General features: G+C 42.6%; 1 long non-coding RNA gene across 1 annotated transcript in view; it reads left to right on the top strand.

Moving 5' to 3' along the window:
- The window catches only part of LOC106994169 (uncharacterized), a 102,037-nt gene that overhangs the window by 35,800 nt on the left and 40,910 nt on the right, over positions 1-25,327 (top strand). The window contains exon 2 of the long non-coding RNA XR_013417382.1: positions 23,454-23,520. This is a non-coding gene — a long non-coding RNA (uncharacterized LOC106994169). The remainder of the gene's footprint in view (positions 1-23,453; positions 23,521-25,327) is intronic.

Here is a 25,327-nt window from a genome sequence, read left to right as displayed (position 1 = left end):
GACTCAGCCAGACACTTTTCCCTAGGTAGGAAATGGGGAAGAATGACTTCATTTTGGGGAGGATGAGGAGGCCTCCAGAATTGGAGAGCATTGGGATATGCTCTCCCATTGATACCTTTTAAAAAACCTAGCCAGTTCAAATATAAGCATTTTAACTAGAGATATTAAGATTCTGAGTTTTGGCCAGGGGCGGTGGCTCATGCCTGTAATCCCAGCACTTTGGGAGGCTGAAGCGGGCAGCTCACAAGGTCAGGAGTTCAAGACCAGCCTGGCCAACATGGTGAAACCCTGTCTCTACTGAAAATACAAAAATTAGCTGGGCATGATGGTACATGCCTGTAATCACAGCTACTCAAGAAGCTGAGGCAGGAGAATTGCTTGAACCGGGACCCCAGAGGCAGAGGTTGCAGTGAGCTGAGATCACACCACTGCACTCCAGCCTGGGCTATAGAGTGAGACTCTGTCTCAAAAAACGAAAACAAAAACAAAAACCAAAACAAAAAGATTATGGGTCTTAATATGGCTGATGGCAATAAAATGTCTCAAGATAGACGTGTTTGTTTAATGGTATATATTATGTGCCATTAGTAATTCTTAGTGATGAAATGAAGCCTGTGTTTAAATCTTGAACAAGTCAAGCATCAGTCCTTAAAACACTTGGAGGCAGCTGACAGCTCTGTGTAACCTGTGCTGCAAAAATATTCATAGAAACACAGAAGACATTTCTATAAGCTAAACAAATAAACAGACCCACCGAGTTACTTGATCCAAAACCCAACTGCCAGAGGATTTAAGATATCAACAATAGAGGTGTCAAAAGCATAATGTTTCTGTTGGAAATACCACCCAGAATTCCCAGAGAGCCTTTCCCGTTGATTAACTTTGAAACAAAATCCAAACATTTTTGGCTGCAGGGAAAAGTTTATGTTTTTTTTTTTTTTCCCCAACACACTACCAATTTTGAACTAAAAATCATTTGATGTCAAAATTTTTCTTCTGAATAAGATACTATTGGTATCTTATATTCTAATCATCCTCCCAGAATATCCAGTTTCTTCCATGTTACAGAATTTTTGTCACGACACGAAAAATGAGGTTGCTCTGCTGAATTTGTAGTCTAGAAAGGGGTACATGGATGGGCTTCAAGACGTCCAAATTTATCTACAAAAAACTGTTGTGTATGTGTTTTTTTTTCTGGAGAGAGGATTCAGAACTCTCATAATATTCTCCAGACTGTGAGCTCCTCTTTCCCCATTTAACAAGCTTTCATGGTTCCTAACATAATTACTATAGGAATACAATTTGCAACAAGAGTTCCCCTTTCCTCTCCCTGAGATGTATTTCTTTATAAGGCCGAGAGGTGGCAGCATAAACACCAGCCTGTAGCAGCCCCATTTTCCTGACGGTGGAAAACTTTTAAAGGTAAAATTTATCTATGTGAGATCCTGTCAATAACCTTGATTTGGCTTGGATAAATTGTGGACATAATGTCCCATCAAACTGCCCTAAAATATTCGTAGAGGAGTAGCGTGAGATTGAATGAGCAATCCTGGACTTCAAGGTCACAAAAATTGAAAGACAACGTTTTGTTAGGAGTTGAGCACCGTGGAGAGAAAAGCACAGAGCAAGATTATTGGTTCACTCAGAGGCATATAAAATCAAATATAATTTCCTGAGTGGCGATTAGTATTTTATTTTACTACGTAGTGTCATTGTTTAAATACTATATAAGTTACCCTAAGAAATTACTTATTCTGAACAGGAAAATACTTTCGTTTCTTGGAACTAACAGCCAAAAGATCTCTTTCAGTTCTCGCACTCCTTAGGTGACTGAGAATAACAGAAAGAGGAAGTTGTTTTGCACGTGTAGATTCTGTGGATTTTTATTTTGATAATTAAGTATCACTTTCATTTTCTGTGAAAGTATGAGAAGCATGGATGCAGAGGCATGCTATAATTTTTATGCATACTGGATACTTTTTTCCTTCTTTAAACATGTTTAGCCAGTTCAAATATAAGAATTTTATGTATCTGGCCAGGCATGATGGCTCACACCTGTAATCCCAGCACTTTGGGGATTGAGGTGGGCAGATCACTTGAGGTCAGGAGTTGGAGACCAGCCTGGCCAACAAAATTACAAAAATTAGCCAGGCATGGTGGTGCGTGCCTGTAGTCTTAGCTACTTGGGAGGCTGAGGCAGGAGAATCGCTTGAACCTGGGAGGCGGAGGTTGTAGTGAGCCAAGATCGTACCACTGCACTCCAACCTGGGCGACAGAGCGAGACTCTGTCTCAAAAAAAAAAAAAAAGAATTTTCAGTAGCAGACTCTAGGTCTTAATATGGTTTATGATTATAAATGTCTCAGGATAGACTCATTTGTTTAATGGGGTATATGATGTGATACTAGTAATTCTTAGTGATGAAATTAAGCCTGTGTTTAAATCTTAAAGAAGTCAAACATCCAACTTTAAAATAAACAATCACAGCTGGGCATCATGGCTGTATCCCAGCACTTTGGGAGGCCAAGGCAGGTGGATCACGAGGTCAGGGGATCGAGACCATCCTGGCTAACATGGTGAAACCATGTCTGTACTGAAAATACAAAAAATTAGCAGGGTGTGGTGGCATGCACCTGTACTGCTAGCTACTTGGGAGGCTGAAGCAGGAGAATCGCTTGAATCCAGGAGCCAGAGGTTGCAGGGAGTTGAGATCATACCACTGCACTTTAGCCTGGGTGACAGAGCGAGACTCTGTCTCAAAAACAAAACAAAACAATCACTCAATGGGCTTAGATGAGACAGATTTTTCCTATTATTTCGATTCCTTGAGAAAGTTTCCATAAAATTCATAATTATTAAGTAACAGAAAGCATGAATGCACACACAGCTTCACAGTTTCAAGCTATTCTGTGTGGGAGAAGATGATAGATATGAAGGGCCTGGTGGCATTTGACAAATAGAAGCAATGCAAATTTTGTGGGTGGAATAGAATTTGAGAACTATTCGCCAGCTTGTTTTGGTTCATTTTTCACAGTCCAGTTCAAACTGTGAGGTTCCCTTGAAATGTAAGATAATCTCCTGGGGTGAAATAGGAACAAAGTGTTGCATTATGAGTCCAGCTTCTCTCAGATAATTAGTAACTTTTGAAGGGCCATCAGTTGATCAATTAATTAATCAATCAATTATTACTTATTTGGACATCTATTTATTACCTAGTCATCTGCTAAGTGTTGTGAGGAATATGAGGGAAATTTAATGCATAATCCCATACTTGCATCCATGTTACCTTCTGTGCCTTCATGTGTGGGGTAGGGAGAAGGAAGTGTGCCATAGGGAGCCATGGATAGGCAGGGATGTCAAAGGGCAATTTTTAAAGGTGTTTTAACATAAACACTTCTGCCAGGTGTGGTGACTCATGCCTGTAACCGCAGCACTTTGGAAGACTGAGGTGGGCAGATCTCTTAAGGCCAGGAGTTCGAGACCAGCCTGGCCAATATGGTGAAACCCCGTCTCTAGTAAAAATACACAAATTAGCCTGGCATGGTGGCACGTGCCTGTAATCCCAGCTACTTGGGAGGCTAAGGCAGGAGAATCACTTGAACCCAGGAGGTGGAGGCTGCAGTGAGCCGAGATTGCACCACTATACTCCAGCCTGGGTGACAGAGTGAGACTCCATCTCAAAACAAACAAACAAACAAACATCAACACTCTGTCTGACTCTCTGAGGAACCTCTCCGATTGAGAAAGACTAAAGGCAGCCCTTTTCATTTGCCTACTCCCCTCTTCCTATTAGTCCAGGTGCCTGACACACCTGGAGTTCCTTTTATAAAATGTTTTCATTAAATAAAAATTAGTCCAGATGGGTCCCAGTTTGAACAGCCCTTAGACTGCTAGCTTGACCGTCTTGTCTCAAGGGTGATGTTTGTGTGTACTTTTTCTCCGTAGCTCTGCCTCAAGGGAAAGAAAGCACATATAAGGCTTGTCAAACATGCAGGTCTTCTGGCAGCTTAGAGCCTGCTGGGGTGCATGGTTGTTTTGGGAGGGCAAGAGTGGGGCTCAAGTAATAATAGAATAGATTCGGACTGGGTGGCCCTTTCTCCTGAGCCTTGAATCCACTTCCAACACTGCAGGAATCTATACCTAGGGGACTATTTTTAAATACTCCAGGTGTGTTGGGGCTAACGGGGAGGCTGACTCAACCAAGATAAACTGTACCACACTTTGGGTTATAGCTCCCATGGGGGAAAAAGGGATATTTCTGGAACCTTCTTATTCAGTATAGTTTCAGAATTCTGACACGATGTCTACTCTTCCAGTTATTTAAAGCATTTTTATTTTTATTTTAGCACAATGGCTTTATAAAATTCACAAATAGCAGTTAGAGCCAACTTCTTCTTAATTCTCTTAAAAAAATTCTTATGCTGAATCTTGACATCTCAGTTTTATTTGACGTAAAGTTATTCCGTATATTAGATAGTTTAAATCACCAATTCCTAAAGTGTAATCCTGGAAATACGAATTCCACAGTGTATTAATAAATCTTGCTTGGAAAAGGGTTCCACATCCAAATAAATTTGGAAAATGCTGGGCTGAGCCAAGTTCAGCAAGTTTCTTGACTGAGAGCCTTAATGCGAGATGTAACCCTTAGAGAGAGAATGGGCAGGGTTTCCCAAATACACTGGCCAGCTTCTTTCCCAGGGAGGAACTTGCAGAACTGGTGTTCTAAGAACCACATCTTGGGAAAACACTTGATTATAGATTCATTTATGTCTGAAAAGATTTAGTACAGAAGAAAAGTGAACAGAGTCAAAAGAGGCAAAAGACTGTAAAGGGGTTTATTTTGAAGGGCGAATGGCATGAATTGGCATATCATTTGAAAAACCTTTCTTTTTTTTTTTTTTTGAGACAGGATCTCAATCTGTTGCCCAGGCTGGAGTGCAGTGGCTCATTGCAGCCTCAACCTCCTAGGCTCAAGCCATCCTCCCATCTCAACCTGCCAACCTCCTCAGCACTCCCAACTCCCTTCCCCCCACCCCAGTACCTGGGACTACAGACATGCACACCACCATGCCTGGCTAATTGTTTTTTGAATTTTTTGTAGAGACAAAGGGGTTCTCCATGTTGCCCAGGACTTAGGGAGACACAGGACCACTGACCCCCTCTTGCATTCTCTCACTATTTAGTGTCTGCTGTGAGCTAGGCAATCTGTAGTGTGTCTGTGCATGTGTGCATGGATGGGACAGGGATCTAGACATTGTAAAGAACTCTTGGGCTCAGGCAATCTGCCCTCCTTGGCCTTTCAAAGTGCTGGGATTACTGGCATGAATCACTGCACCCAGCCTGGAAAACCTCTTTTAATTACATATTTTATTTTCTGGTCACCAAAAAGTAACCTAAGACCAAAAAGGCAACAGACAGACCTAGAACACATTATAAGAAAATGCACTTTACGACTTTTAAAAAAAAATGCATTTAGGACAACAAATTGGTGAAAATATAAGGAAGCATTGAAAACAATGCATATTTTCAGGCACAATTTAAAATAATGATCTCATTAAGATTCATGTCCCAAGAACATTTTTGTTTCTAAAAAATAGGCTTGGTACAGCTTAGGCCTTTTATGTATAATTTAACAACGGAAACCATAACGACAATAATGTATGGTAGGAAGAGTTTATTCTCTTGAATGAACAAATTAGGTCATCATCAAGTCGTTTTATTTAATGGGAATCCCCCGTGAGATATTCACATAGTGAGAAATAGTTCTTCTCCCTTTAGAGAAGAATGCTGAAAAGAACATTCCCCTCCATTTCACACAAGAGTGGAAGGGTACAGTGAAAATTGGGAACGTGTTAATTCCTGACAGTGATGCTGGAGTGCGTCCGCCGATCCAGCTGTCAGCGCCGTTAGGAGCAAGGCAGAGCCTGCAGCCACTACGTTCTGTACTTGTGCTAGGTCCGAGCGTTTGAAGAAAAGATAGCAATTTCTCCCTTGCTCCCTGCTCCGTGGTTCCAGAGCAGGTCTCTGATTTGGAGCTTATTAATAGACCTCCATAATAAGATCATCGATAAAATTCTAGCACCCAGTGCATCTACAGTGTAAGAATTCTTACCAGTAGGGGTGACAGCACAAAGGAAACTGAGGTTCTAATTTTGACTCCCCACGGGCGATGGGCATCTCCTGTTAAAAATCTGCGTGGTGCAGAAGGCTGGACTGGCAGTGCTGGGGATGACCTCGGAAACATCTCCAGCACCTTTCTCAGCAAGCCTAGACCTGAAACTGGGAGGGGAAGATTTGCCGTTGATGGTGTGTGCAGCACCGGGGGAGGGAGATCCTGAGTTGAACTTCCTTCGGAGAGAGTGTAACCTTTCTACCAGGTCCCATGCTCGGGACAGGTGTTCTTTGAATGTGTAAACTGAAGTAGTACTAAAAGTAACAATGCCGACCGGAGTGTGTACCTAATGCGATTTTGCAGTATGGACGAGGTTCTTTAGGTAAGACTGTCAGGAGAGCGAATGCTCATTTTCGGTTTTCTTTTGCAAAGGCTTTCCCCGCATGGGGAGCTAACCCGCTCTGCCGGGGGTGCGGGGCCGGGCGCAGCCGCTCCGGGGCTCCCTACTCCCGGGTCGCGGCAGCCGGGGGCGCGCGGAGCTGCGCTGCGGTGAGGTTGCACCCCCTGTTAATTGCTTTAACCTCTGGTGGTTTCAGCGGTTGTTGGCAGAAAGATTCGGGCTAGAGCGCGTTGTGGGATAAGGCTTCGGATCGTGCTCACGGGGGAAACAATGGGATGGATTTTGAGGAAACCGACCCAAGACGTTCATTAGCCGCTTAGACAGTCAGGGCCCTTTGCAAATATTAACATAGCCTGGGTATAAACTCCCAAGGGCAGGAACTTCGTTGTTTGGTACTGGTTTTTTTTTTTTAAATTAAAATAACGTAGTGCAGCGCCATGTTGAGTATTTAATAATTCCTTGAGAAAGAGTTTTGGGGGAAAGGCTGATCAATAAAGAAAAGAGAATTTCTGCCCCACCTCCCCCTGCTCCCGCATGCTTTTCTTCTGCATTGTACACTTACATGTATCTTGGAGAAAACCATATATAATATTTTAAAGAAGAACAAGGTGATCACCATAAGTGATCAGAAACATGGCATTAGACTGAAAGCGGGAGAGTTACCTCTAATAATAGCTCTCACTGAGTGCTTACTGTCTGTCAGGTACTCTGCACTGTCTTCTTTATTTAAATTAATTCTTTCCACTACCTGGTGTGACAGGTGGTGTTACCCCCACGTTGTAGGTGAGGGACTGTTTACTCACTTGCTGGCAGCAGAGGATTCAGACCCTGTCTCTGTGGCCGGACTCCTCCTCTCACCCGCTACAGGGCCTCAGATGGAGCCTGTGGCCAGCAGTAGCCTGAAGTATGGATCATCACATCAGCAGCCTGCCTTTAAAACCAGCACCCCCCACACCTGAGCTGTGTGACTTTGACCAAGCTATTTAACCAGGGTTTCAGTTCATACATAGCTCCTGGGTTTGCTAGGAGATATAGAGCAATGTACACAGAGCCAGGTGATAGTAGAGGCTCAGTGAGTATTAGAAATGCACAATTTTTTTTGAGATGGGGTCTGCCTATATTGCCTAGGCTGTTCTCAAACATCTGGGCTCACACATTTTCCTGCCTCAGCTTCCTAAAGTGCTGTGATTACAGGTGTGAGCCGTGGTGCCCAGTCAGAAATGTACAATTCGTAGGAGTATTACTTCTTTATCTCTAAGTAGCTGGTGACTTATGCCCACAACCTGCAAATATGTTGTAAAATCAATACAATGAAGAGGCAGGAGAATTTAGGAGTTGAGCTTGAATCTGAAAAAGGTGCTCTGGGATACAAATCCTAGCTCTGCCCTGCTGGTTGCACGATGGAGCAGGTTAATTAACGGCTCAGTACCTCAGTTTCCTCCTGTGTAACATAGAGACAATAATAGGGTTGTTATGAGACTAGGATGAGGGGATGATTAGGAAGTACTGTACATGGGGCATGGAACCTAGTTAGGGAAAAATAATTGTGTCTGTTATTATCTTCTGCAGGTGTAAAATGGTGCATTTTCTTTTCTGTATTTAAATGCTAATGGTTCCAGAAGAGAACCATTATCTTCCCGTCTTAATATTCTCCTGTTCACACTTTTATTTATATTCTCATGGTATTTTGCTTAGGTATTGACACTATTTCACCTTTTTTCTTTCTTTCTTTTTTTTTTTTTTTTTTTGAGATGGTGTCTTGCTCTGTCACCCAGGCTGGAGTGCAGTGGCGCTATCTTGGCTCACTGCAAGCTCCGCCTCCTGGGTTCATGCCATTCTCCTGCCTCAGCCTCCTGAGTAGCTGAGACTACAGGCGCTCGCCACCACACCCAGCTAATTTTTTGTATTTTTAGTAGAGATGGGGTTTAACCATGTTAGCAAGGATGGTCTTGATCTCCTGACCTCGTGATGCGCCTACCTTGGCCTCCCAAAGTGTTGGGATTACAGGTGTGAGCCACCGCGGCCAGCCACCTTTTTTCTTAATGGGTTACAAATATTGTCCTGTAATATTCTTATGTCTCCTTTTGGACTTAAGGAGACACAGGACCCTCTTGCATTCTCTCACCATTTAGTGGCTGCTGTGAGCTGGGCTCTCTGTAGTGTGTCTGTGTGTGTGTGCATGGATGGGACAGTGATCTAGACATTGTAAAGGAGCTGCACTCTCCCTCAAGAACTCCAGAAGGAAAGAAAGCAAGACAGGAAGTAAGTTTTAGTAATCCAAGGCAGAGCGAGGCGAGAGCATCTAGACAAGGCACCAGGCAGGCAGGCTGCACGAGGAGGTGTCAGGTCAGGAGCGAGGTGGAAGCTGAGATGGGCTTTGCATGGGTAGAATTCCTGAAAGTATAGAGTGGAGAGAGGCCTGGGAGAGGGAACAAGAACCTGAGCAAAACTGTGGAGATGGACATGAAAGAAGGGCATGGGAATGCATGTCTTGTGGAAATGTGTGAAATAAAGCATAAGGAAGGGGAGCAGTGAAGGATGCGGCGGGAGCCTGAGGATGGGAGACCAAGGAGAGGTGAGGTTTTCCAGGGTCTGAGGAGGGCGAGGAGCAGTATCATGTGTGTTTTTGGTAAAGGGTGAAAGGTGAAAGGAGATTCTAGCTGCCTGGGCTCTGTGATGGGGGACACAGTTGCAAATGGCACTGAGGGGGATGGGGAGACAGGGAATGAAGTATCTCCACAGTGCCTTGGGCTTCATTTCTCATGCTGGGCTGCCGCTGGGGCAGGCTTGGCTGAAGGTGAAGGGGTGGAGAAGGGGAGATGGTGGGTGGAGACTTGGGTTTTCATTGCTTCAGGGCTTCCTGTGCCCTGGCACTGATTTTCTCACAAAAACCATGTTGGAAAATGGCCCCAGGTTCTAAAGTGAACTCAGAAAGCCCATTAATTCACAGCATACCGCATAATATAGCATACCACAGTACAATTGGTATGAACTCCTAAGACTATGTCGTGGGATAGGATGTCTGTGGGTAATTCACTGCAAATTCCAAATATGTAATCAGCTAGGAACATGATGGTCAGCTGGGATTCTTTTACATGAAATGGTTCCACTATATACCTGGCCTAGAGAGCATCTGTTGTATCATGAATGGCCCGATAAAATTTGAACTGGTAACTTTTTTAGAGATGGGGTCTCAATATGTTGACCAGGCTAGCCTCGAAATCCTGGGCTGAAGTGATCGTGTTACCTCAGGCTCCCGAGTAGCTGGGACTACAGATGCGCACCACTTCTTGTGGCTAGTTTGTGTATTTTTTATGGTTTAGATTTTAAAAGACACATCAAATATGGTTCTTCTATTGCATTTTCAGGTAATACATTTTTATCCTATACTTAAGGAGAAAACATACTTAGTCAATAGCATTTGTTGTCATTGTCAATTTTTTTTTTTTTTTCTGGAGACAGAGTCTCACTCTGTCACCCAGGCTGGAGTGCAGTGGTGCCATCTTGGCTCACTGCAACCTCCGCCTCCCAGGTTTAAGTGATTCTTCTGCCTCAGCCTCCTCAGTAGTTGGAATTACAGGTGCGTGCCACCACGCCCGGCTAATTTTTTGTATTTTTAGAAGAGATGGGGTTTTGCCATGTTGCCCAGGCTGGTCTTGAACTCCTGACCTCTGGTGATCCACCTGCCTCAACCTCCCAAAGTGTAGGATTATAGGTGTGAGCTTCCATGCCCAGCCCCCTCATTGTCAATTCTTGATCATCAGCCTTTTAAACTGACTGTAGTACTGTTTTCCTGTCCTGGGATTTTAGAATCCTAATGGTTAGTATGATTATGAGAGATCACTCTTAGACACTTGTGTGGATAAAAACTATACAGAGCTCAATTGTGGGGTATATTTAAAAGTTAATCCTGTTAAAGGAGAAATTATTCTAATACCTGTTAAAACTGGTATCAGAATAATTAGCTGGGCATGATGGCATGAACCTGTAGTCCTAGCTACCCTGGAGGCTGAAGTGGGAGGATTGTATGAGCCCAGGAGTTTGAGACTGCAGTGAGCCCTGATCATGTTATTGCACTGCAGCCTAGGCGACACAGCAAGGCCTCATTTCAAAATAAATAAATAAATAAATAAATAAAACCCAAACCCCACAAAACCCAAAAACAAAACACACACACACACACACACACACACACACACACACACTCACCCACTATGGAGCACCCTACATGTATATGTTCCAGATACTGTGCTAGACACAAGTGAATCTGTTCTGATTAAAATCAACCCCAATGACATAGAACTTCAAGTTGGAAAGACACACAATTAAGTAAATAATTAAGCAAATCATTCCAGGTGTGCCAAGCGCTGTGCAGGCAAAGTACAGAGTGCGATGGGAGCAAGTAGTAGGGACCACACCTGTTCTTAGGAGACAGTGGCCAGGGCCAGCTTTGACAGGCAAGATGGACAAGGTGGACAGGTAGGAGTTAGCCAGGTGAAGAGAGAGGATGGGTTAGCAGAGGAAGTCGAGTGTATGGCCGTTGAGATGTATGAAGAACTCAGGAGGGGGTCAGACATGGTTGGAGGTGAGATGTTGACTGAGAAGCTGCTGAAAGATGAGATGACAGAAGTCAGATCATTCATGGTCTTACAGGCTCTCTTGAGGAGTTAGATCTTCCTGCCAAGAGCAATTGGAAGCCACTGAAGACTTTGAAGCCAACAATGACCAGATTCATATTGTATGATAAGATTTGTGTTATAAAAATTGTGATTTTGGCAGTGGAAGGGAGAATGGGTTGGAGGGGTCATGAGTAAAGGAGACTAGTTAGCAGTCCGTGGTTACTGAGGTCCAGGTGAGATATGAAGGGGGTCTGGACCAGGGTGGTGACATTGGATGAGAAAGACTTAAGAGTCAAGATATACCATATTACCTTGATCCTGAAATGTAAGTATGTTTCATGTTTTTGTCTCTAAAATTGGGATAAGGCTTAGATTTGGTGATACTGATTCTTTCTTAGAGATACGAGTGACAATGGTGCATCTAACAATCCATGGCCTGTTGTTAGATGAAATTTGGTGTTTGGGAGAGAAAAGCTGCAGGACTTGCCGTTGTCATGGAGCTCAGTGGGTAGGGGGCTTGAGCAACTGACTGAATGGTAGAACTGCAGGTTCGGACAGAGAAAAGACATTATGGAACACTTATAGTCTTTAGCTTTAAAAAAAAACATGGCAGGCCGGGCTCAGTGGCTCACGCCTATAGTCCCAACACTCGAGAGGCCAAGGCAGGCGGATCACAAGGTCTGGAGATTGAGACCATCCTGGCTAACACGGTGAAACCCCGTCTCTACTAAAAATACAAAAAATTAGCCAGGTGTGGTGGCACGCATCTGTAGTCCCAGCTACTGGGGAGGCTGAGGCAGGAGAATTGTTTGAACCCAGGAGGTGGAGGTTGCAGTGAACTGAGATCGCACCACTGCACTCCAGCCTAGGCGACAGAGCGAGACTCTGTCTCAAAAAACAAAAACAAAGCAAAAAACCACGGCAAAGTTCAAACTAGAAAAGTTATTAGTTAATACGTGCCAGAAGTTGAGTTACCATTTTTTTTTTAAGAGATGGGGTCTCACGATGCTCCCCAGGCTGGTCTCGAACTCCTGGGCTCAAGCAACGCTCTCACCTCAGCTGGGGCTACAGGCTCATGCACCTGCTCTCAGCTTGAGTTGCCAATTTTAAAGGTTGTGAAATAGGATATCTGGGTTTTAATTGTTGATATTAATTGTTGATACTAAACTGTTGTGTTCGTTTTATGAAATACTGTTTTGTTAATTGCTGAAATTAAACTGGCTTTAGGGACAGATGTACCACCTCCCAGTTTGATCTCTTGGTCCTTGGTCGACAGAGCTCACCCTTTTAAGGTGGCATATTTACATTCCCTGCCATCTTTTAGCATCCCTTTAGCTTCAGTTTTCCTGTCTCTTGAGGACACAATAGCTTTACTTTGTAAATGACTGACCTCATGATGATACTAAATATTTGTTATGCTGGTGTCTTCCTGGCTCAAATGTTCTGGAATGTTCTTTTTTTTTCTTTTCTTTTTTTAAAGATACTGGGTCTCACTATGTTGTCCAGCTGGTCTCTGAACTTCTGGGTTCAAAGCATCCTCCTGCCTCAGCCTCTTGAATAGCTGAGTTTACAGGTATGAGCCGCCTCACCTGGCGTCCTATTTTTTACTGCCTCTTGACAAAGCAACCAAGTTCCACACAGTATTTATAAGGCAAAAGGAGTCATTTGTGGTGGGCAAATATTTATTTTTCTTCCAGCTTACCCAATGTGGAGGATATTTTTAGCTCAAGGCCTGTAGGGAATGGTTATTAGTAACCGGAGTAAGGAGGTTAGAAATTCCAAAGGTTCTGTCCCGAACTTGCTTATGGCAAAATTTAAAGCATTACTGTCTGCTATGGACTGAATGTTTGTGTCCTCTCAAAATGCATAGGTGGAAGCCTTCATTCCCCGTGTGGTAGTATTTGAGGTCAGGCCTTTGGGAGATAATTAGGTCATAAGGGAAGGAAGCCTCATGGATGGGATTAGTGTTCATATGAGAAGAGACAGAGAGAGATGATTTCTCTTTCCTCCATGTGAGGATGCAGGAAGAAGCCGTCTATAAACCAGGAAGAGGGTTTTCATCAAGAACTCAACCATGCTGGCATTCTGATCTTAAAATTCCAGCCTCCAGAACTAGGATAAATACATTTTTGTTTAAACCACTCAGTCTGTGGTATTTGTTATCACAGCCCAAACTAAAGACACCATCTAGCGTATTCTCTTCAGCTTGCAAATACAAAGATTATAATAAAATGCTTTTAGGCTGGGCACGGTGGCTCACGCCTGCAATTCCAGGACTTTGGGAGGCCGAGGCGGGGGGATCACCTGAGGTGAGAAGTTCAAGGCCAGCCTGGCCAACATGGTGAAACCTGGTCTCTGCTAAAAATACAAAAATTAGCTGGGCATGGTGGCATGCCCCTGTAATCCCAGGTACTTTGGAGGCTGAGGCAGGAGAATTGCTTGAATCTGGGAGGCGGAGGTTGCAGTGAGCCGAGATTGGGCCACTGCACTCCAGCCTGGGCGACAGAGAGAAACTCCGTCCCAAGAAAAAAAAAAAAAAAGCTTGTAATTTTTTTATTGATTAGTTAATAATAAATATGAATCACCAGCTATGGGATAAGTATTCTCAAGAAACAGTCAGTGTTTTAGATGCCTTATACTGTACCTCCGACCAAATAATTTTAATTTAGTGGTCAAATTATTACATTTCTAATATTGTTATTTTTAAGATGATTTTATTTACTTATTTATATAATTTCAACTTTTATATTAGATTCAGGGGGTACACGTGCAGGCTTGTTCCGTGGGTATATTGTGTGATGCTGAGGTTTGAAGTATGGATCCTCTCACCCAAGTAGTGAGCATAGGGCCCCATAGGTGGCTTTTCAACCAATACCCTTCCACCCCTCCCACCTCTAGTAGTCTGCAGTGTCTATTGTTCCCATCTTTATGTCCATGTGTACTCAATGTTCAGCTCCCACTTAGAAGTGAGAACACATGGTATTTGATTTTTTGTTCCCACATCAATTCCCTTAGGATAATGGCCTCCAGCTGCATCCATGTTGCTGCAAAGCACATGATTTTGGTTTTTTCATGGCTGCATAGTATTTCAAGGTGTATATGTACGTTTTCTTTATCCAATTCACCATGGATGGACATCTAGGTCTTTGCTGTTGTGGATACTGCTGTGATGAGCATGCAAGTACATGTGTCTTTTTGGGAGAATGATTTATTTTCCTTTGGGTATATACCCAGAAATGCGATTGCTGGGTTTAATGGTAGCGGTATTTTAAGTTCTTCGAGAAATCTCCAAACTGCAGAATGGCTGAACTAAGCATTTTAAACAGTTTCTAAGTGTTTTCCTTTGCTGTGGAATTGGTCTTACGGCACAGCCGGGGTGTAAACTGATAACTACTGCAGGCATCCTTGAAAGCAGAGTCTTAAGATCTGTGACTTTTATTTTGGGGCATCATTAGAGGATGCCCTTACACAGCCACTTACTTTTGGGAATTGGAACTTTGGAATTGCTGTTGCACATTTCCTGGTCTTGTCTTGTTCTGGAGGTGAAGGAGTCCATGGAATAGAATAGAGCAAAGGGAGCTAAGCTTGGAAGAAATGGTTCAACTTCCTGCACTTCAACTGCATAGGATGAAGAGGATTCATTTGTCTCATTTGGCTGGAAGTACAGAAAGTGGTGCCTGACAACTCATCCAGGTCTACAGTTGGAGCTCTCTGCCAACCAGAGTACAGAAACCAGATATATTGACAGCTAAAACAGTATGAGCTCCTGATCGTGGTAAAAGTTTGGGATATGCCTGCTTCTGATATGACTCTTTTGCCCACAGGCATTAATAATAATTTAGGAAATCTTGTTTCTGTTTATACCCACACCAGCGTACGTTATTGAGGGGAACAAGCAAGATTAATTTATTTAGAATGTGAGAAGTCTTTTTATGAGTCAGATAGTAATGTGGACCTCATGAAACAAAATGAAGGTCGATCAGTTCCTAGATGCCCTGGAGAGGATTACAGCACGGCACTGCATGTCACTCTTTTTATCTATAGCTTTAAAGCAGAATATTACTGCACTAGCAATTTTCCTATGCTGAGATATGCAGAATGCCAAGGGAACAAGGCCCCTCCTGTGAGTTCTGCTCTGGCACCTGCTTTTAGGATCTAGAAGAATAAGAGCTATAGGCCTACAGGACATTATCAAGCTTTCTGATTGTGAACATTAATAATAATAATGAACATCTTACATTTTTATTGGGTGATTAAAAAATGTGTAAATACTTGAATACCAAGTCTGTATCTTGGCTGTTTCTTGAGAATACTTATCTCATTGTTGGTGATTCATGTTTATTATTAACTAAGCAATAAAAAAGCATTTTATAATAATGAATAAATTACTTTAAATGAATATATAAAAGACATTGATATTTTCACTATGCAAAGAACTATGGCTTGGTGTATTATACTGCTGAGGAAACATAGTCCCAGGACAAATGAAATTAGGCTGCCAGGAGTTCCATTCTATTTCTGTTGAAGGTTTTTTGGTAACTCTTTTCAAAATGATCCTCTCATTAACACTGTTCTAGCCTCTAGTTCTGTCAATCAAAAAACAGTTGCTGAGCCCCTTTGGTGGATAAATAAAGCCTTTTCTAGTGCAGGAAGGCAGGCATAAGGAAATCATGCAAGTAGGACTATGGTCCCTGTTTAAAAAGGGGCAACAGGGCCTCTGCTACAAATATGGTACCTTTGGGTGATGCTGAAAAAGGTGCTGCCCCCTCTGGGTACCTATAGCCTTTCAGGCTTGGGTTTGGACAGGCTTATACTGTGCTAATTAGGAATGTGAGCACTTTGCACTGACTAAGCTCGCATCAGGTCACACAACGGGTTGCATAGAACTTGAGCTGCATTTCAGCCCCCATTTTCCTTCTGCCCCCCCTGTACTTTGTGGCTTTACCTACAGGTAGTTTCAAGTTGATGAATTTTTTTCCAGTTATGTCTTACTGTTCACAGTAAGAGTTAGACAGAGAATGTAGACGGGCATGCAAGTTTCTCATTTTTCCTGACGAACACACACGTGATGAGGACTCTACTGAGGCTGCTACAACAGGACTTAATACATGAGGAAGAGAAAGCCCAGAACAATTGACATGCTTTTCTAGGCAATTGAGTAGTAATCCAGGATTATGATTTCTAAATGTCTGCTCAATGCTTGCAATCACATTCTTGACAGTAGTGACATGTAACATTGTTAAAGCAAACATCTAGGAAGGTTTAACGCATGTGCTTTGCCATCAGAATTAAACCCAAATTTCTTAAACTGACATTCAAGTCCCTTTGTGCTTTGGTCTCAATTTACCTTCCTAGACTTTTTCTCTGTTGCTCCATCATAGGATGTATGCCACAGTCTCACCAAAATGCACCATTCAAGGTTCTCTAAACCCTAAACTTTGTGTTCAAATAGTACAAAGTGCATCTATCTACTCCGTATCCATCTGTTGAAGTCTCTTCCATTCTAAATGGCTCAGCTGGGGTATTGATTACTTTCTTTACAAAGCATCTGATGCTTTTCACCTACTGTGATTTCTGTCTCCTGAATCTGGATAGGGTTTTAATTGTTATGGTGTGTTTAGTTTACTGTCTTAAAGTTACTTATGTTATTTCTTTTTTTAATGCTCATTGAGGATAATAATGATTCTTTATTTATCTTTCTGTTTTCTTTTTTTTTTTTTTTTTTGAGACGGAGTCTCGCTCTGTCGCCCAGGCTGGAGTGCAGTGGCCGGATCTCAGCTCACTGCAAGCTCCGCCTCCCGGGTTCCTGCCATTCTCCTGCCTCAGCCTCCCGAGTAGCTGGGACTACAGGCGCCCGCCACCTCGCCCGGCTAGTTTTTTGTATTTTTTTAGTAGAGACGGGGTTTCACCGTGTTAGCCAGGATGGTCTCGATCTCCTGACCTCGTGATCCGCCCGTCTCAGCCTCCCAAAGTGCTGGGATTACAGGCTTGAGCCACCGCGCCCGGCTTATCTTTCTGTTTTCTACAGCACCGTGTTTCTTAATTAGGGGAGGCGAACAATGTATGCTGTGTTTTTTTTAAAAGTTATTTATTTCTGTAAGGGCTTAAATTCAGTGGTAAGAATATGCTGTATGAATAAATGAATTCCATGATTGATTTATGTAGGAATTAAATTTGGAACATATTGGGTTTTCTCTTAGTAAAATAGTATGATTCCAGTGTCCTTAATTACATTAAAATATGCACATTTGTCTTTACTTTGATATTTCTATTTCTATTTTAAAAAATATATGCTATACACACAAGCATTGTGATACCATGACAGTTGATCTGATAACCCAGATTTCTACTAAGAGATTTCATCATGCCACTCAGAAGGGCACAAAATTAAAAACTTATAAATTATATTTTGGATTTTTCTTTTAATATTTTTGGACTGCGGGTGACTGACTGCAGGTAGGTGAAACTGTGGAAAGCAAAACTGCAGATAAGGGAGAACTACTCTAACATGATAAAGAAATGAACCTTTGTGGTTGTAAGTCATTGGATTTGGGTTTTTTGTTACTGTTGTTATTGCAACATAACCTAGTGAAAACTGTCTGATGTGTGGGCTTTCTATCTGAAAAACTACCAGGACTGAAAGATAAATAGGAGTTTACCTGCTTAGAAGAAACCCAGGGTCTTGGGGCATTCCAGGCAAAGAGAGGAGCCCCTTGAGGGAAACATTTTCTGGACTCATCGAGTTCTGAATGTCGGAATCCAGTTCCAAAATTCCCTGCTTTTTCCGTGACTTCTGAATTAGAAGTATTCAAGAATTTGCATCTGTGCCACCTGAAGTTGTGGCCTACCTATTTTGGATTTGAAAGGGACAGGAGGGAGACTCAAGATACTGAGAAGCCTGTGCCAATTCTTGAGCTGAGGGCTTTCTGCATCCTGCTATCATTTGCACCTCCTGGGCTCCTAATGAAATGTTTAAGCATCCCTTTTCTCCTGTTTCATCAGGAAATTGTAACACTTCTGCTTAATCCACAAACAATCTCAATTATTCTCCCTTCCTTAGCAAATAGGGAAACTATCTGCTGTTTGCCTCTATAAATAATTTTTGGTTCATCGCTCGTTGTGTACTTCACAAATTTGAACCAGTAAAACACAGTCCAGGAATGTGTTTTGGTGGTAAAAGTTGCAATTACAAAAGAAGATGTGAAAGTGATTCCCTGGATCCTGGACAATAAGACTCCAACCAGAAGCCACAGGAGCAGAATAAAGTCCCTGGAGTCAGGAATGGATCTTTAAAAGAATTTTATTTTGCTGTATTTTTCCCCACATTATTTCAATGCTATGTGCACATTGTAGGAAACACAGAAAAGGAATAAAGAGGTGCATTTTATTAAAAATAGTTCCCTTTCAGGATTATACATATCATAGACATAGTTTTCCGTTCTCATTTTAGAAGATATATTATCTTTGATTTTTAAAAAGATAAATGCTTTTTGAAGACAATATGAAAAATACGAAGGCGAAAATAAAAACCATCCATAATGTCACCACTCAGAAATAATCATTTTGGGCTTTTTGAAATTTGGAAACATTTTGAGACCTATGTATGACTATTCAGTAAAAATCTGTAAGGTGATTTTTGATTGGCTCTTATTCTGAAACCAGGACAAACTAGAGGTTACCATCCTGACTCCAATGATTTCCCTTGGAGGTATTCTATACAAGAGTTGCTTATGTATTTGTCCTGCATCTTTCTTTGTTCTTCTACCCTCCTCCCTACCCCATGATTCTAGTAATCATGGCACATATTCCAGACTTCACGCCACTCAGGCTGGCTACTCAGAGCGACTTCATTCTCCTGTTCACAGAAGGTGACCAGAGTCGGGCCACCCAGAGGCCTTTTGACGGGATTGCTATGGGGGTGAAAGAGCTATGCTTTTTTCTCTGTGAGAGTTGTGAGGATGGCATCCCCTGGGGCTGTTGGTGCCATCTTTCTGCCTGTGGAGAGAACTGATGTAAATGAATCCAAGCAGAAGCATGCAGAACTGAGCAACAGGGAGACAGAGGTACAGTCCCACTGACACTATTTGCACCCCTGGACCTAGCGGGACCTGTCGTGCGAGCCGGTAAACTCTCCTTTATGCCAATGCCAGTGTGAAATGAGGTTTTGTCCCTTGTGATGGAAGCAGGTCTGACTGATAGAGATTCCCAGAACTGAGCTCATCACTGGATCAACGGGTCGAAGAGCATCTGAAGGCTCGTGATACACTGCGTTACCAGATTGTGTGGTGGAAAGATTGTACCAAGTTACTCTCTTAAACCAACGTTGAGAATTTCTGTCTTCTCAGACCCAAGTGATGACTTGGGCATCATCATTTCAAATTATTTATTTTTGCTAATTTTATCAATTAAAATGGAAACTTTAAATTTTGTATTCTTTAAGTTACTAATGAGGCGACATGTATTCATGGAACTATATTTGTCTCCTGTGAATTTTCTGTTTTCTGCTGTTACTCCCTGACCTATTTTTCTGCTAGTGTCTTAGTTTTATTTTCCATGTTTTTCAAGTATAGAGTTTAACAGCATTAGGTACATTCCCATTGCTGTGCTTACTGGTTTTTCTTTTTTTTTTTTTGAGGCAGGGTCTCACTCTGTCACCCAGACTGAAGTGCAGTGGCGCAATCACAGCTCACTGCAGCCTTAACCTCCCAGGCTTACTCTAGGTCTTGCTATGTTGCCCAGACTGGTCTGTAACTCCTGAACTCTCAGACTGGTCTCTAACACCTGAGCTCAAGTGATCCTCCCGCCTCACCCTCCCTAAGTGCTGGGATTACAGGCATAAGCCACCACACCCAGCCACATTATTGTACTTCTTTTCCTTTTAATCAATTTGCAAAATTCCTCTCTATATAAGGCACATTAAGAATATTTATAACAAATATTTTTTGTTGATTTTTCTTTCTATTTTAAAAACCTGTGTTGTAGTTAATTCATTTCCTGCGTGATTTCTGAGTTTTGGGTTTCAAAAGGATTCCCCACCTGACATTAGATAAATATTCTCATACACTTTTTTTCTAAAATTTTAGTTTCACTTTTGGCTGGGCGCAGTAGCTCATGTCTGTTATCACAGCACTTTGGGAGGCTGAGACAGGCAGATCATGTGAGGTCAGGAGTTCGAGACCAGCCTGGCCAACATGGTGGGACCCTGTCTATACTAAAAATACAAAAATTAGCCAGTCGTGGTGGTGGGTGCCTGTAGTCCAAGCTACTCAGGAGGCTGAGACAGGAGAATCACTTGAACTCAGGAGGCGGAGGTTGCAGTGAGCCGAGATTACACCATTGCACTCCAACATGGGCGACAGAGTGTCTTGATCTTAAATAAATAAATAAATAAATAAATAAATAAAAAACATATCTATATAAAATGCAATTTTAGTTTCACTTTTAATTTACTTTTATTTTTACATTTAACATTTCTCTTTATTTTGGCATGCAGCGTGTCTAGTAAGAGTCTAACTAGAGTTTTTTCCTGGTCCAACACAGGTGCTCACTATCTCCTGTGGAAGCTTGAATGAATTACATAAGGGAGGGTTCCAAAAAGGGGCTTTTTGGAAATTTGTGGGCACATTTTTTGGTTGTCACAGAGATGAGGAGCTGCTGGCATTTAGTGGGCAGGGACAGAGGAAGCTAGACATCTTGGCCTTTGTGGGACAGATCAATACAAGGTAGCGTTGTCCAGCATCCTGCTTTACTTTTGAATATCCCAGTGAATTAAATGTGTCATTAAATATAAGCCAGCAGTAATTTAATACATAATAATACTGAATAATTATAGAAAACTATTATAGCAATACCCAACAATATAGGATGGTGTTATGGAGAGGAAAGGTGAAATGAAATAAAGACATTTCCTCAACATTATTGTTCAATGTAGTCTAACATGTCCAACTGCATTTTTAGTTGAAGATAGTTTCATCATAAGCAAGGAAAACTCACTGCAAATGTGTACCTGAGATTCCTTTAAAGATTCTTAGAACCAGGCAGGGTGCGGTGGCTCACACCTGTGATCCCAGCACTTTGGGAGGCAAAGTGTGTGGATTGCTTGAGCTCAGGAGTTTAAAACCAGCCTGGGCAACATGATGAAACCTCATTTCTACAAAAAATTTAAAAAATTAGCTGGGTGTGGTGGAATGTGCCTGTGATCCTGGCTACTCAGGAGACTAAGGTGGGAGGATCGCTTGAGCAGGGAAGGCAGAGGTTGCAGTGAGCCAAGATCACACCACTGCACTCCAGCCTGGGCGACAGAGCAAGACTGTGTCTTAAAAAAAAAAAAAAAAAAAAAAAAAAAAGATTTTCAGAACCAAATGATTAACTATTGGGGGCACATTAATTTCAAGGATTTCGTTGAATTTTAAGAATAGCTCGGTTTTAGAATATTTCATTTTATTGCCATGCACAATCATGGCTCACTGCAGCCTTGATCTCCTGGGCTCGAGCAATCCTCCCACCTCAGCCTCTTGAGTAACTGGGACTACAGGTGTGTGCCTAAAACGTGTTTTTTGGTTGCCAGATGTCAAAAAGAAATCTATATGGTGAAAATATCACAGTGAAATTATTTCTAATTATAGGAGTTGGTTCTCCTTTTTTTTCAGTCTTTCCCTGATGCTGTTTCTGGAAGTCTCCTGTATAACCTTTTTCTAGCCTCTCTTACTAATTTTCTCTTTTCATTCCCTTCTCTAGTCCCTGGAGGATTCTTAAGTTCCAGATGCTGACTGTAAGTTTATTACTTTTTTTTAGACGGAGTTTTGCTCTTGTTGCCCAGGCTGGAGTGCAATGGTGCAATCTTGGCTCACTGCAACCTCTGCCTCCCAGGTTCAAGAGATTCTCCTACACCAGCCTCCCAAGTAGCTGGGATTACAGGCATGCGCCACCATGTCTGGCTAGTTTTTTGTAATTTTAGTAGAGACGGGGTTTCTCCATGTTGGTCAGGCTGGTCTCAGGTGATTCACTTGCCTCGGCCTCCCAAAGTGTTGGGATCACAGGCGTGAGCCACTGCGCCTGGCCAGACTGTAAGTTTTAACATGCAGTGGGATTTCCTGAGAAGAGACATGTTGGCTATGAGACTTTGTCCCCACCTTGCTTCCAGTCATAACAGGGGTAATTATTCGATGCCTCTCTGTAGACTAGGCCCTATTTGTTGGCAAGAATGTCAGTACTAACTCATTTTCTCCACTTTGAGGGCCTGTAATTTGCCTTGGCATGCTTTTTCTCCTCTAATTAGGGTAATTTCTTTCTTTTCTTTTAGAATATGCACATAAGCCTTGTCTGTTACCATTTTTTAAACACTAGATGTTATTCTAGCATCCACCTGTACCTCTGCTGTTTCATCATCCTGTGCTTCCTGTGTGGACTGCCTCCTTATCTTCTGTTAAATCCAAACTTAGTTTAAGTAGGGGCAAGCATCTGACTTCTTAATTATGTCTTCTAATTTAGTTGTGTTCAAGCATTTAGATATAAAAAGATATATATATTTAATTATAAATCCTTTTGATATGATGAGCGCATTGTATATATTTTTGACATTATATATATAGGTAGGTTATTTTGTCTGAGGTTATATCTCAGGATGGTATGGTAAGACTAAAAATATTTGTTATTTAAAGAAGTTGTTAGGTTTGATATTGCTGAGAATTGCTGGGAAAAGTGAATGGATATTTTTTGATAAGTGCATGGAGAAAAAGAAGGGAAATAATAGCCATCACTTTTAAGATGCTTACTACGAGCCAGGCAACTTACCTCATTTATATCTCATAACAACCTTGTGAAGTGGGCACTGTTGTTATCCACGTTACACAGGTGAGAAAAGCGAGGCACAGAGAAGGTAAACAAGTCCCCAAGGCCACAGCTGCTAAGAGGCAGAGACTCAATGTGCTGAGGAATTACTATGTGCTGAGTACTTCCAGGAACTGTTACATGATTTAATCTATTAACCTTCACAATCTCTATGAGATAGGTACCGTTATTGTCTCCATTATACAAATGTAAGAAGTGAGGCACAGTGTGATCACGCAATTTGCCCAAAGTTAAACAGTTTGGTAGATCCTGGATTCAAACCCAGAGTCTGTGCTCTCAGTTGCCATATTACCTGGCCTCTAGCAGAGACCATCTCTACTTTATGATTTTTTGCCATCAAGCTACACTAACTCCTGCAAAAAAAAAAAAAAAAAAAAATTGAAATTAAAAATCTTCCATTTATTTTCTTTCTTTCTTCCATTCTTCTTTCTCCCCCTCCCCTCCCCTCCCCTCCCCTTCCCTTCCTTGAGACAGGATCTTGCCCAGCGTGGTCTCAAACTTCTGGCCTCAAGCAGTACCCCCACCCTGACCTCCCTTACAGGTATGAACCACCACACCCAGCTTGCCCTTCCTTCCTTTCTTTCCTTTTTCCTTCCTTCCTTCCTTCCTTCCTTCCTTCCTTCCTTCCTTCCTTCCTTCCTTCCTCCCTTCCTTCCTTCTTTCCTTCCTTCCTTCCTTCCTCTCTTCTCTCTCTCTCCTTCCTTCCTTTTCCCTCCCTCCCTCCCTCCCTCCCTCCCTCCCTCCCTCCCTCCCTCCCTTCCTTCCTTCCTTCCTTCCTTCCTTCCTTCCTTCCTTCCTTCCTTCCTTCCTTCCTTCCTTTGATAGAATCTTGCTCTGTCACCCATGCTGGAATGCAATGGCGCAATCTCAGCTTATTGCAACCTCCACCTCCCGGGTTCAAGTGATTCTCCTGCCTCGGCCTCCAGAGTAGCTAGGATTACAGGCACATGCTACCGCGCCTGGCTAATTTTTGTATTTTTAGTAGAGACAGAGTTTCACTATATCGGGCAGGCTGGTTTCGAACTTCTGGCCTCAGGTGATCCATCTGCCTTGGCCTCCCAAAGTGCTGGGATCACAGGTGTGAGCCACCGCACGTGGCCTTCTTTCTTTTTAAAAAACATATATTATTGCCACTGAGCCATTTTGAAGTCTCCTTCCTTCCTTCCTTCCTTCCTTCCTTCCTTCCTTCCTTCCTTCCTTCCTTCCTTCCTTCCTTCCTTCCTTCTTTCCTTCTTTCTCTCTTTTTGAAACAGAGTTTTGCTCTGTCATTCAGGCTGGAAAGCAATGGTGCCATCTCAGCTCACTGCAACCTCAGCTTCCTGGGTTCAAGCGATTCTCCTGCCTCAGCCTCCTGAGTAGCTAGGATTATAAGTGTGCACCACCATGCTTGGCTAATTTATGTATTTTTATTAGAGATGGGGTTTCACCATGTTGGCCAGGCTGGTCTTGAATTCCTGACCTCATGTGATCCACACACTTCTGCTTCCCAAAGTGCTGGGATTACAGGCCTGAGCCACCATGTCCAGCCTCTTTTTGTCTTTTTAAATGTGGGGTCTTGCTGTGTCACCCATGCTGGAACGCAGTAGCATGATCATAATTCACTGTAGCCTCAAGCTCCTGGGCTCAAGCAATCCTCCTGCCTCAGCCTTTGAAGTAGCTGGGACTACAGGTGTGCACCACCATGCCTGGTTTATTAAAAAACATTTTGGCCAGGCGCAGTGGCTCACACCTGTAATCCCAGCACCTTGGGAGGCCGAGGCAGGTGAATCACGAGGTCAAGAGATCGAGACCATCCTGGCCAACATGGTGAAACCTTGTCTCTACTAAAAATACAAAAATGATCTGGGCTTGGTGGTTCATGCCTGTAGTCCCAGCTACTTGGGAGGCTGAGGCAGGAGAATTGCTTGAACCTGGGAGGCGGAGGTTACAGTGAGCTGAGATCATGCCACTGCACTCTAGCCTGGTGACAGAGTGAGACTCAGTCTCAAAAAAAAAAAAATTTTTTTTTGGAGACAGGGTGTTGCTGTGTTACCCAGGCTGATCTTAAACTCCTGGTCTCAAGAGATCTTTCTGCATCTCCCAAGTAGCTGGGATTACAGGTGTGAGCCACCACGCCCAGTTCATTTTGAAGTTTCTAGAATATCTGGGCACTTTTGGTAGTGTAGGAACTGTGGTATCAGCTTAAAAGATGCTGCTATGTCTTGAAATTTGACAGCAAAAATTGGAGAGAGAGCTGGGAAGTTGTAGGACACAGAAACTGCAGAAACCCCAGAAACTGCAGGCCTGGGGCCCTGAACCAGTGCTCTGCTCTCTCTTCTCTTCAGCTGGCTGTTCCCTGAATGTGACTT

Source organism: Macaca mulatta, chromosome 1, assembly GCF_049350105.2.
Source record: "Macaca mulatta isolate MMU2019108-1 chromosome 1, T2T-MMU8v2.0, whole genome shotgun sequence".
NCBI classification, from domain to species: Eukaryota; Metazoa; Chordata; class Mammalia; order Primates; family Cercopithecidae; genus Macaca; species Macaca mulatta.
The sequence above is the reverse complement of the archived record's forward strand: the minus strand, read 5'-3'. Positions and strand labels throughout refer to the sequence as shown.